Below are 12,817 nucleotides of genomic sequence, written 5' to 3'. Positions count from 1 at the left end.
CCTCCCCTCCCTCTGGGCAACCACTAATCTACTTTCTGTCTCTACCAGTGGAATCCTACTCTATGTGGCTTTTTGTGTCCAGCTGCTTTTGTTTAGCATATGTTTTCAAAGTTTATCCATGCTGCAGTATATATCAGTACTTCATTTCTTTAATGCCGAACAATATTCCATTGTATGGATATACCACATTTTGTTTATTCATTCATCAGCTAATGGACATTTGGGTTGTTTCCACTATTTGGTTATTATGAATAATGCTGCTATCAATATTTATGTGTAAGTTTTTGTGTGGACACTTGTTTTAATTTCTCTTGGATATATACCTAGGAGGAGAATTTCTGGGTTTTATGTTTAACTTTTCAAGCAACTGAAAAACTGTTTTCCAAAGTGCCACACCATTGTACATTCCACCAGCAACATATGAGGGTTCCAATTTCTCCAATCCTCACCAACACTTGTTAGTATCTCTTTTTTAGAATAGTCACACTAGTAGATGTGAAGTGGTATCTCATTGCAGTTTTGTGTTTTCATTCCTCTGAGGGCTAACAATATTGAGCATCTTTTCATGTATTTATTAGTTATTTGTATATCTTTGGACAAATATCTGTCCAAATCCTTTGTTCATTTTTTAATTGGTTATTTGTCTTTTTATTTTTGAGTTGTAAGAGTTCTTTATATATTCTGGATATTAGTCCCTTAACAAACATGTAATTTATAAATATCTTTCCCATTCTGTGGGTTGTCATTTCACTTTCTTGATAGTATCATTTGCAACACAAATTTTTTTATTTTGATGTAGTCCAATTTCTTTCTTTTGTCATTTGTGCTTTTGATGTAATACATTCACTTTTATAAGGCATATTGAATCATTTATTATTTCTCTTAGTCAGTTTTTGCTGCTATAACAATACCATAGACTGAGTGGCTTATAAGCAATAGAAATTTATTTCTTAGTTCTGGAGACTCAAAGTCAGAGGTCAGGGTGCCAGCATGATCAAATCTGGTGAACTCCCTCTTCCAGGTGGCTTGTACTAGCTTCTGCTGGTATCCTCACATGACTGTGAACGGAGAGCAAGCAAACTCTCTAGAAACTCTCATAAGGGCACTGATCTCATTTGAGTGCCTCACCCTTATGACCTCATCTATTCCTAATTATCTCTGCAAAGTAATGCCATCACATGGGGAGGGTGTCAACACATGAATTTGCAGGAGACACAAACATTCCATCTGTAACAATATTCAAATATTATAGGAAATATCCTTCCCATTTTGTGGCTGGAGAAAGTGAAACTATGAATATTAAATGGCCTGCCCCAAGTCAAATGGGAAAATGATTAGAAGTCTTGCTTCCCCTGAATTCTTTCCCTATCACACAAATATCTCTGTCTATACATCACAGGAATACAATATCTAGAACAAAATGGGTATTCGAAAAATGTAAGATAAAGTACTGATTGTATGCTTGTTTGCTGAGTAGTGATATTGTGAAAATGCCACAGTATTTTATTCACCATAGATTCCATGTCCAATCTAGCTTTAACCTTTTATGATTTATGACATTTGGATTTTCTGACATAGAATTCACTTTTAAAGCTGTCTCACTATTTTAAGACTAAGAAATACAGGGATTTTTTTTACCATTTGCGTGACAACTCCACTCCCTTTCTTTTTCTTCAACTCCAAAGTACTCTTTCTGCAAATATAATGAATTTTGTAAAATCACAACAATTAAAAGTGAACTCTCTTTAGCCATGTACTGTATTTCCCATGGTCTTTTACAGGATGAATCCCTCTAATATGTTTTTTAGTGCCTTTTACAGTTGTGTTTTAAACTGCCCAAGTGCTGGAGTACCTACCACTTCCCTTAGGGGAAGCTTTCCCACAAAATCGTAAATAAGAGTATCTCAGAGGTGTTCATGATACTTAGCTCATTGTTTTGCTCAGTTTCTTCCATCTTCCATCTTCTAAAGGGGGCATTATATTACCCCCTTTAGATCATGCAAAATAATCTGTCTGCCTCATTTGGGAACTACCAAGCATCAAGGCCCAAGACAAATTAGTTCTCAGAATTACCTAGAAGTTAGCAAAAGTACTTTTTATTACTAGTAACAGATAAAGGAGGAGAACAAACTGAAACGTGACTGAAAATAAAAGTATACTTTGGGCAGATTTTGTTATTTTATAAGGGGAAAGGAGTTTTTGTGGGGTTTTTTTCACTTGAAAGTAAAAATAGGGACTTCCCTGGTGGCGCAGTGGTTAAGAATCCGCCTGCCAATGCAGGGGACACGGGTTCAAGCCCTGGCCCGGGAAGATCCCACATGCCACAGAGCAACTAAGCCCGTATGCCACAACTACTGAGCCTGCGCTCTAGAGCCCACGAGCCACAACTGCTGAGCCCGCATGCCACAACTACTGAAGCCCGCATGCCTAGAGCCCATGCTCCACAACAGGAGAAGCCACTGCAATGAGAAGCCCATGAACCGCAATGAAGGGTAGCCCCCGCTCTCAGCAACTAGAGAAAGCCCCCGCGCAGCAATGAAGACCCAACACAGCCAAGAGTAAATAATAAAATAGTCTTTAGAAAAAGTAAAAAATAGCCTCCTAGTCAATTAAAAGGCATTTGTGAAGGTAAATTCTAGAACTTATAATCTTTTAGGATAGCTTTTATTCAAGTGCCAGGATATAGAGAGTTCACTGGACCAAAATTTGTCTTCCTGATGATCTACAAAGCTACCTACATCTATAAGTACAGTATATTCTGTTTTCTCTTCTGCCATCAGAGGTCAGCCCCTGCACCTGGACCCTGGATTCCTTCCCCTCCCACCTTCTTAAGGACTTTGGTCCAGAATTTATCCTTTTTCTTTTGCATCATCATTTTCTTTCTCCCCACTGGACACATTTCTGCTCTAGGAACGCTAACTTTAAAAACCCCTACCTTGACCTTACATCTCCTTTGGGCTATGCCTCCTTTACTTGCTTCCCTTCACAGCAAAACATCTCAAAAGACATTTTCCATATTATTTCCGCTACTTCCCTTATTCCTCAGTCCAGTCTATCCTCTGTCTGTGCCATTCTGAGAAAATTCTCTTGTTGAGATCGCCAATGATCTCCATCTAGCCAAGACCAGTTCCATTTTTTGTATCCAGTATTTATCAGCCTTCTCAGCAGCAGTCAGTACAGTTGAGCACTTTTGAAACACGTTCCCCTATATTGCCTTTCATTGAGGCCACACTCCCTTGGGTTTCCTCTTGCCTCACTGGAAGCTCTTCCTCAGGTTCATTTGCTGCCTCCTTCACCCAAGTTTTTTTTTTTTTTCTTTTTTTTTTTTCACCCAAGTTTTAAATATTGTAGAGCTGCAGGCTCAGTGCTGAGTCCTCTTCTCTCTGCCAACATGATAAGTGCTATAGATTAAAGTAAGTCCAAGAAGGAGAATAATGCTGGAGATTGGTGTTTCCGTTTTAAAGAGGGCGGTCATACAAATGAATCTGTATACAAAACAGAAACTGAGTCACAGGTGTAGAAAACAAACTTATGGTTACCAAGGAGGAAAGGAGTGGGGGGGGATAAATTGGGAGATTGGGATTGACATATACACACTACTATATATAAAAAATAACTAATAAGAACCTACTGTATAGCACAGGGAAATTTATTCAGTGCTCTGTAATGACCTATACGGGAATGGAGTCTAGAAGAGAGTGGGTATATGTATATGTATGGCTGATTCACTTTGCTGTACAGCAGAAATTAACACAACATTGTAAATCAACTATACTCCAATAAAAAAATTAACTAAAAAAATAAATAAAGGGGACTTTCCTGGTGGCATAGTGGTTAAGAATCCGCCTGCCAATGCAGGGGACACGGGTTCGAGCCCTGGGCCGGGAAGATCCCACATGCCGCAGAGCAACTAAGCCTGCACGCCACAACTACTGAGCCTGCGCTCTAGAGCCCGTGAGCCACAAGTACTGAGGCCGCGTGCTGCAAATACTGAAGCCCGGGTGCCTAGAGTCCGTGCTCCGCAGCAAGAGAAGCCACCACAATGAGATGCCTGTGTACCGCAATGAAGAGTAGCCCCCACTCGCCCCAACCAGAGGAAGCCCCACGCAGCAACAAAGACCCAGTGCAGCCAAAAATAAATTAATTAATTTAAATTCAAATAAATAAGTAAAAGGAACTTCTCTGGTGGTCCAGTGGCTAAGACTCCATGCTCCCAATGCAGGGGGCCCAGGTTCAATCCCTGGTCAGAGAACTAAATCCCACATGCCTCAAAGAGTTCGTGTGCCACAACTGAAGATCCCGTGTGCTGCAACTAAGACCTGGTACAGCCAAATATATATATATATATACACACACACACACACACATATATATACATATATATATATATATATATAGAGAGAGAGAGAGAGAGAGAGAGAGAGAGAGAGTGGTCAGAGAAGACCTAACTCAGCAAGTAGCATTTGAAGAAAGACCTGAAGGGACAGAGGAAGTGAGCCAGGTGGATATCAGTGGGAGAGCATATGAGGAGCAGAGGGAATAGAAGGCCCTGAGTCAGGAATAGGCCTGGCAGGTGGCCAGTGTGGCTGAAGCAGGATGAATGTTAGGGAAAGTAGAAAGTAATGTCTGTGGCTTTCTACCCTAAGATGGGAGCTGTTGGAGCATTCTGAACAGAGGAATGATCTAATCTCTCCGAGGTTTTAAAAGGATCACTCTCTCGATGCTACATTGAAGACAGACAGTAGGGAATAAGAGTAGAAGCGCAGAGACCAGTCAGGTTCTCACCTCTTGGCTCAGCGATCCAGGTGAGAGGTGCTGAGGGCTCGACAAGATAGCAGCAAGCAAGGTAGGGAGAAGTGATGGGCTTCTGGTTATATTTTGAAGAAATAGGAAACAGAATTTGCGAGTGGAGGGTGAGAATGAAAAGAATGAGAGAAGTCAAGGATGACTCCAAGTGTTGGTAGAAAGAGAAGTTGTGATTCATTGAGATGGGGAGGACTATGGGTGGAGCAGACTCTGAGGGGAAGATAAGGAGCTCAGTTTGGTGCATGGTAAGTCTAAGATATCTACTAGACTTTGAAGTAAAGATGTCAAGTAGATGGCTGCACATATAGTGCTGGAGTTTAGGAGAGAGGTCCAGACTAGAGACATCAGTTGAGCAACTTTGGTGCATGGGTGAAAATTTGAAGTCATGAGATGGGATGAGTGATTAGACGAAGCAAGGAGGAGGAAAGGAATCAGCAAGGGAGACTGACAATGGCTGGCCTGCAGGTGGAGGAAAACCAGGAGACGGTGGTGTCTCTGACCAAAGTCAAGTGAACAAAGTGTTGAAAGAAAGAGGTAATGATCAGCTGTTTCAAATGCTGTCAACAGATGACTTAAGATGAAGACGGAGATTGTCCATTGAATTTAGCAACAAGCAGCTCTTCGGTGACCTTCAGAACAGTTTTGGTGGATTGATGGGGCAGGAAACTGATCTAGGTATGTATAAGAAAGAATAAAGGAATAGACAACTCTCTCAAGCCGTTTTATGGCAAAAAAGAGCAAAGAAATGGGACAGTAGTTGGAGGGAGAAGTGGGTAAAACTGTTTTGTTTTTCATATTGGGAGAAATAATAGTATATCTTGTATGTTAATGGAAATTATCAGTTGAGAGGGAAATTTTTGAATATTTAGGGAAAAGTAGATTCTGTATACTATTGATGTCTTCTTTAAATCCTTTACCTTCTAAGAAGTATATTCTTTTTCTTTTTTTTTTTTTTTTTTTTTGCAGTACGCGGGCCTCTCACTGCTGTGGCCTCCCCCGTTGCGGAGCACAGGCTCCGGACGCGCAGGCTCAGCGGCCACGGCTCACGGGCCCAGCCGCTCCACGGCATGTGGGATCTTCCCGGACCGGGGCACGAACCCGTGTCCCCTGCATCGGCAGGCGGACTCTCAACCACTGCGCCACCAGGGAAGCCCTAAGAAGTATATTCTTATCTTATAAATTGGAAAAGTGTATTTCCTCTTGAAAGGAAAATAATAGCAAAATTTTTTCTTACATAAATCTTGTTTGCTATTGCTGTTAGCAATTTTCTAGATTTTTAACCTTCTTCTTGCCTAAAATGATACAGCACGCCTGCCAAAGAATGCCTACTGCTTTATGAGGCCATGTTAATCATTAGATGTTGTTTCTGGCTAGAATCACAGGTAATGTCTGTGACTGACTTAATGTCTCTAAAAGTTAACTATCTGAAATTTATGTATTCTGACTCTTACTTGGGCTTAGGATTCAGAATTCTGCTTGCTTGGAGTAGAATTTGATTTTTATAGGATTACATTGTTATGCCTAATGTCTGGGGTTGCTTGATACACTCAGCAGATGTGGTCACCAAATCCAGGAAAGAAAACCAGTACTGCTGACTCACTCTGTCATCTGTTCGTGCATTTGGTAACCACTTATTGAAAGCCTATGATGGGGGAGTTTCCTGGTGGCCTAGTGGTTAGGATTACGGGCTTTCAATGCTGTGGCCCAGGTTCAATCTCTGGTGAGGGAACTGAGATCCCACAAGCACACACAAAAAAAAAAGTAGGAAAAAGAAAAAAAAAAGCCTATCGTGGGCAAAGCAGTATACAAGCTACAAAGACAAACTGGTGAATAAGACATGCTAAGTATTCTCCTACCCATAAGATGCCTTACAGTCAAGGAGAGACATAAAACAGACACACAACTTTCCTGGGCATATATCCGGAGAAAACTCTAATTCAAAAAGATACATGTAGCCCAATGTTCCTTGCAGCACTATTTACAATAGCCAAGACATGGAAGCAACCTAAATGTCCATCAATAGATGAGTGGCTAAAGAAGATGTGGTACATATATATACAATGGAATATTACTCAGCCATAAAAAAAGAATGAAATAATGCCATTTGCAGCAACATGGATGGACCTAGAGATTATCATACTAAGTGAAGTAAGTCAGACGGAGAAAGAAAAATATCATCTGATATTGCTTATATGTGGAATCTAAAAACAAAAATTTATTGTACAAATGAACTTATTTACAAAACAGAAATGGACCCACAGACATAGAAAACAAATTTATGGTTACCAAAGAGGAAAGGCAGGAGGGATAAATTAGGAGGTTGGGATTAACACATACACTATTTCATACTATATATGAAATATATATATATATATTTATATATATATGTATATATATATACATATATAGTATGAAATATATATATTTCATACTATATATGAAATAGATAACCAACAAGGACTTATTCATAGCATGGGGAACTATACCCAATATTATACTCAATATTTTGTAATAACCTATAAGGGAGAAGAATATGAAGAAGAATATATATATAGCTGAGTCACTGTGCTGTACACCTGAAACTAACACAACATTGTAAATCAACTATACTTCAATAAAATAAAAAAAATTAAAAACAAACCCCAAAACACGTATACAACTATAATATATTGTAGAAAGTGTAAAGTGCCGTAAAAGAAATTCCAAGTGGGAATTCCCTCGAAGTCCAGTGGTTAGGATTCTGCAGTTTCAGTGCGGAGGGCCTGTGTTTTGTCCCTGGTTGGGGAACTAAGATCCTACAAGCCATGCAGCACAGCCAAAAAAAAGAAATTCCAGGAAAGCACAGAGGAACTCGAAGGATAAAGAGATTATTACTTGTTTGGAGGACATTGCTCTGACTCACTGAAGCAGGCAGGTATTCTGAGAGAAATCTACCCAACAGCCTTCCTTCCAATGATCTCAACTAATGTCAGTATTACCCCGCATTTTAAAACATGATAATTCATTTTTATAATCCCCTGAAAAGCAGGAACATCTTGACCCCACTTTCATTTTATAGCCAAATGAACTGACTCCATCTCTTTTTGTTAAAAAAATTCTATGAATGTTATATGTACTTAAAACGTAATATTAGAAGAGTTTCCTTTAATTTTTAAAACCTAATGAACAGTTGCATTTGAATAAAAATAAGATTTATTATGTTTTTAATCAGATGAATACTCACAAACTCATCTTCTATATTTCCTCATTAAGTGAAAAGTATTATCAGGAGAAAACTACCTACCTCTTGGCTATATTTTCATCATAAGTCTCCTACATTCCTTCTCTCTCTCTCCTCTTAGAAAAAAATTGATAAATGTGTCAGTGAGCATAAGAAAGGAACATAATGGAAGACACCACCTCACACGGGAGTAAGTCAGTCACACCAGATTCAAGGGGTTCAGAAAAAGATTTTTTAAATTTTTGTTTAAAAAAGGGAGTTGGGAGACTTCCCTGTGGTGCAGTGGTTAAGAATCTGCCTGCCAATGCAGGGCACATGGGCTCGATCCCTGGTCCATGAAGATCCACATGCCGCGAAGCAACTAAGCCCGTGTGCCACAACTACTGAGCCTGTGCTCTAGAGCCCACGTGCCACAACTACTGAAGCCTGGGTGCCTACAGCCCGTGCTCCGCAGCAAGAGAAACCACTGCAATGAGAAGCCTGCACACAACAACGAAGAGTAGCCCCCGCTTGCCGCAACTAGAGAAAGCCCGCGTGCAGCAACGAAGACCCAACGCAGCCCAAAATAATAAAAAATAAATTTTAAAAAATAAAAGAAATTAAAAATAAATAAAAATAAACATGACATACAGAGTGGAAGTCCTGGATTGATGGATTTCATTTATTTATTTGGCCATATTTGCATTCCTCACCATGTTTCTGTATTGAGAACATATGTGTCGTTTTATCATTATCAATATCTGGGTAAGTAATATAAACTGAGGAAAATGGGAATTCCCTGGGAGTCCAGTGGTTAGGACTCAGTGCTTTCACTGCAGTGGCCAGGGTTCAATCCCTGGTCTGGGAACTAAGATTCCACAAGCTGCGCAGCGTGGCCTAAATAAATAAATAAACTGAAGCAAAGAGTCCAGGAGAAATTGGCTCCGTCCATAAATGGAATTTATCGATTTACATAACTGCAAAGTCCAGAGCAGATTTTCAGGTCAGGTTTGTTCCAGAGACTCGACAGTGGACCCAAGGTTCTTGATTCTCTCTGTTTTCTGCAGTAGCTGCCTGCTCCTCTGGAGGGTTTCCTTCACCGTGTGCTGGTGGCCCCCAGGATGGGTTATACTTCCTCATCCAAGCCTTGTAAGGAAGAGATTGTCTTTTCCCATCCTTCCCAGCTAGAATCCTGAAACCCGCTCACATTAGACCACTTGGACAACATGTAACCAAAACAAACAAACAAGCACTAATTGATTTAGTCTGGGTCACATGTTTCACTTCTAGAGCTGGGGTGGAGTTAACTTCAGCAGAACCAAATTGAATCTCCCTGAGCAAAATAAAAATCCCATTATCCGGGCTTCCCTGGTGGCGCAGTGGTTGAGAGTCCGCCTGCCGATGCAGGGGACACAGGTTTGTGCCCCGGTCCGGGAAGTTCTCACATGCCGCGGAGCGGCTGGGCCCGTGAGCCATGGCCGCTGAGCCTGCGCGTCCGGAGCCTGTGCTCCGCAACGGGAGAGGCCACAACAGTGAGAGGCCTGCGTACCGCAAAAAAAAAAAAAAAAAATCCCATTATCCACCCCCCTAGTTAGAAAGCTAAATGACAGGGACTTCCCCAGCGGTCCAGTGGTTAACAATCGGCAATGCAGGGGCGTGGGATCGATCCCTGGTAGGGGAACTAAGATCCCACATGTGTGGTGTGGCCAAAAAAAAAAAAAAAAAAAAAGTGACTAAGTAAATAGTCTTAAGTTGCTATTTTAGATAATACCAGTACCAGGGATGGATCTAGGTTTTGTAGTATCTAAAACATAAACAATTTCGGCGGTCTTCTTTAAGAAAAAGAATACAAAATGAGTCTCAAATGTGAATTTCAAGAATCAGAAAAATAACAGTTTGATTAACCGCCCTTAAATAAATTTTATGTGCAACATACTCATTGTCTCTTCATATGATAATTTCATAATATAATTTTTTAGAGAGATTTTAAAAAGTAAACTAATCTTTCCTCTATCGTGGTTGACCTAAATCTACTTTTTGTTACTGATAGCTTAGGAAAGTTTCTTTTAGCTTCACAACTCATTATAGTAAGGATATTACATTATTGGTAAGGATAGGTAAATTTTAGGACTGTTTTTAAACTTGGGGCTATTTCTTTTTCTTTGGTCTGTGGGATCTTATTTCCCTGATCAGAGATCAAACCCACGCCCCCGGCAGTGGAAGCCCAGAGTCTTAACCACTGGACTGCCAGGGAAGTCCCTTGGGGCTATTTTTATGAAATTTCAGACATGAACTGGGATATTTCAGAGCGTCATACGTTTTCTTTTTTTTTTTTTTTTTCCCGGTACGCGGGCCTCTCACTGTTGTGGCCTCTCCCGTTGCGGAGCACAGGCTCCGGACGCGCAGGCTCAGCAGCCATGGCTCACGGGCCCAGCCACTCCGCGGCATGTGGGATCTTCCCGGACCGGGGCACGAACCCGTGTCCCCTGCATCGGCAGGCGGACTCTCAACCACTGTGCCACCAGGGAAGCCCTGAGCATCATAAATTTTCTTATGCTGTGATTAACAGTAACACTCTGAATTGAGGACTCACAATCACCAGTTTGCTTTTGCCTTCATCATGGTGTCTTATGTTTCATATTAACTCCATCAGTGTCAGTATTTTATGTAAACTAGCCAGAAATTTAAATCTTTTGACTCACCCCCTTTCTTTTTTTAACATTTATTTTATTCAAGTATAGTTCATTTACAATGTTGTGTTAATTTCTGCTGTACAGCAAAGTGATTCAGTTATAAATATATACATTCTTTTTCATATTTTTTTTCCATTATGGTTTATCACAGGATATTGCATATAGTTTCCCATGCTATATAGTAGAACCTTGTTCTTTATCCATTCTATATATAATAGTTTACAATCTGCTAATCCCAAACTCCCAATCCATCCCTCCTCCACACCCTTCCCTGAGGGCAACCACAAATCCTTTCTATGTCTGGAGTCACTCCCTTTCTTTTTTTTAAATTAATTAATTAAATTTTGGCTTCCTTGCTGAGAGCAAGTGGGCTTTCTCCAGTTGTGGCAAGCGGGGGCTACTCTTCGTTGCGGTGTGCAGGCTTCTAATTGCAGTGGCTTCTCTTTGTTGCAGAGCACAGACCTTAGGCGCGTGCGCACGCGCATGGGCTTAAGTAGTTGTGGTGTGTGGGCTCAGTAGTTGTGCCTCCCGGGCTCTAGAGCGCAGGCTCAGTAGTTGTGGTGCATGGGCTTAGTTGCTCCGCGGCATGTGGGATCTTCCCAGACCAGGACTCACACCCACGTCCCCTGCATTGGCAGGCGGATTCTTAACCACTGCGCTACCAGGGAAGTCCCTCCCTTGCTTAATTGGGTTATCAAACAATTCAAGAAACTATTCATTACACCTATGTAAAATTTATCCTTATAATGAACTATTGCTTTGGGTATGACCTTTAAAAAAATTTTTTTTGTTACAATTCACTGCTTAATGTTAGAATCATTTATATGGAATTTATCATTGACTTTTTATGACTTTTGTTTCATATTTTCAGGACCTAGTACCACTTGGTGAACCTCTCCAAATGTCTGCTGACTTGAATCCAATCTAAGCAATTGTGATAAAATGCGTCTAATAGTTAACTATAGTAAATCACCATGAAGATGGCCTCTTGCATTTTAAAATGACAGAGGGATACTTTGCATATCATATTTTCTCACTTGTTTTACGGAACCATGCCAAAATGTCTTTCCAAACTGCAATTAAAGCAGTGAGGCATAATTAAAAATATATATTTGGTCTTTGTCTTTGATTCCTGGCACAGAGGTCCAAAAACTCTTGGAGTTTCCTGAGTGATGGGAGTGTCTCTTTGTCATTCATAAGGGGCAACTGCAGATCACGCTTGAGTTTGTCCTAATGAGACAGCTTAGGGTGTTCCCCGCCTCCAAATAGCCTCAGAATGGGGACTGGTCACCAGAAAGACCAAGCACTTTATTAGAGGGTGGGAACCCTCTGTCCAGACTACCAGCCTCCGGGAGAAGAAGGGGGACTGGAGATTGAGTTCTATAAAAACCTTTGAACAATGAGGCTCAGGAGAGCTTCCAAATTGGTGAACACATCGAGATGTTGGGAGGGTGGAGGACCCAGAGAGGACATGGAAACTCCATGTCCCCCTACCCTTGCCTTATGCAGCTCTTCCTTTCGCTGTCCCTGAATTGTATCCTTTATGATAAACCAGTAACGGGAAGTAAAGCTCTGTGAGTCATTCCAACAAGTTATTGAACTTGAGGGAACTGTCATGGGAACGCAGAAGGCCACTTACTGTACAACTCGATTTATATAAAAAAATCCAGAATAGGCCATTCCATAGGGATAGAAAGTAGATTAATGGTTTCCAGGGGCTGTGGGGAAAGGGTTGACTGCTAATGGGTAAGGGGTTTCCATCTGAGGTAATAAAAAAGTTCCAGAATTAGACAGTGGCGATGGCTATACAACACTGTGACTGTACTTACTGTCATTGAATTGTACATTTTAAAATAGTTCAAGTGGTAAACTTTGTTATGTGTAAATTACCACAATTTTTAAAAATGCACCCATTAGGATGGCTATTATCAAAAAGCCAGAAAACACATGTTGGTAAGAATGTGGAGAAATTGGAACCCTTGTGCAATTTGGTGAAATGGCCCAGTTGCTGTGGTACACAGTTGGCCGTTCCTCAAAACGTTAAACACAGGATTACCACGTGACCCAGAAATTCCACTTGTGTATATACTCAAAAGAGTTGAAAGCAGGGACTCGAATG

The sequence above is a fragment of the Delphinus delphis genome, chromosome 1 (assembly GCF_949987515.2).
Source record: "Delphinus delphis chromosome 1, mDelDel1.2, whole genome shotgun sequence".
In the NCBI taxonomy this organism is placed as follows: Eukaryota; Metazoa; Chordata; class Mammalia; order Artiodactyla; family Delphinidae; genus Delphinus; species Delphinus delphis.
Note: the sequence above shows the minus strand (reverse complement) of the source record.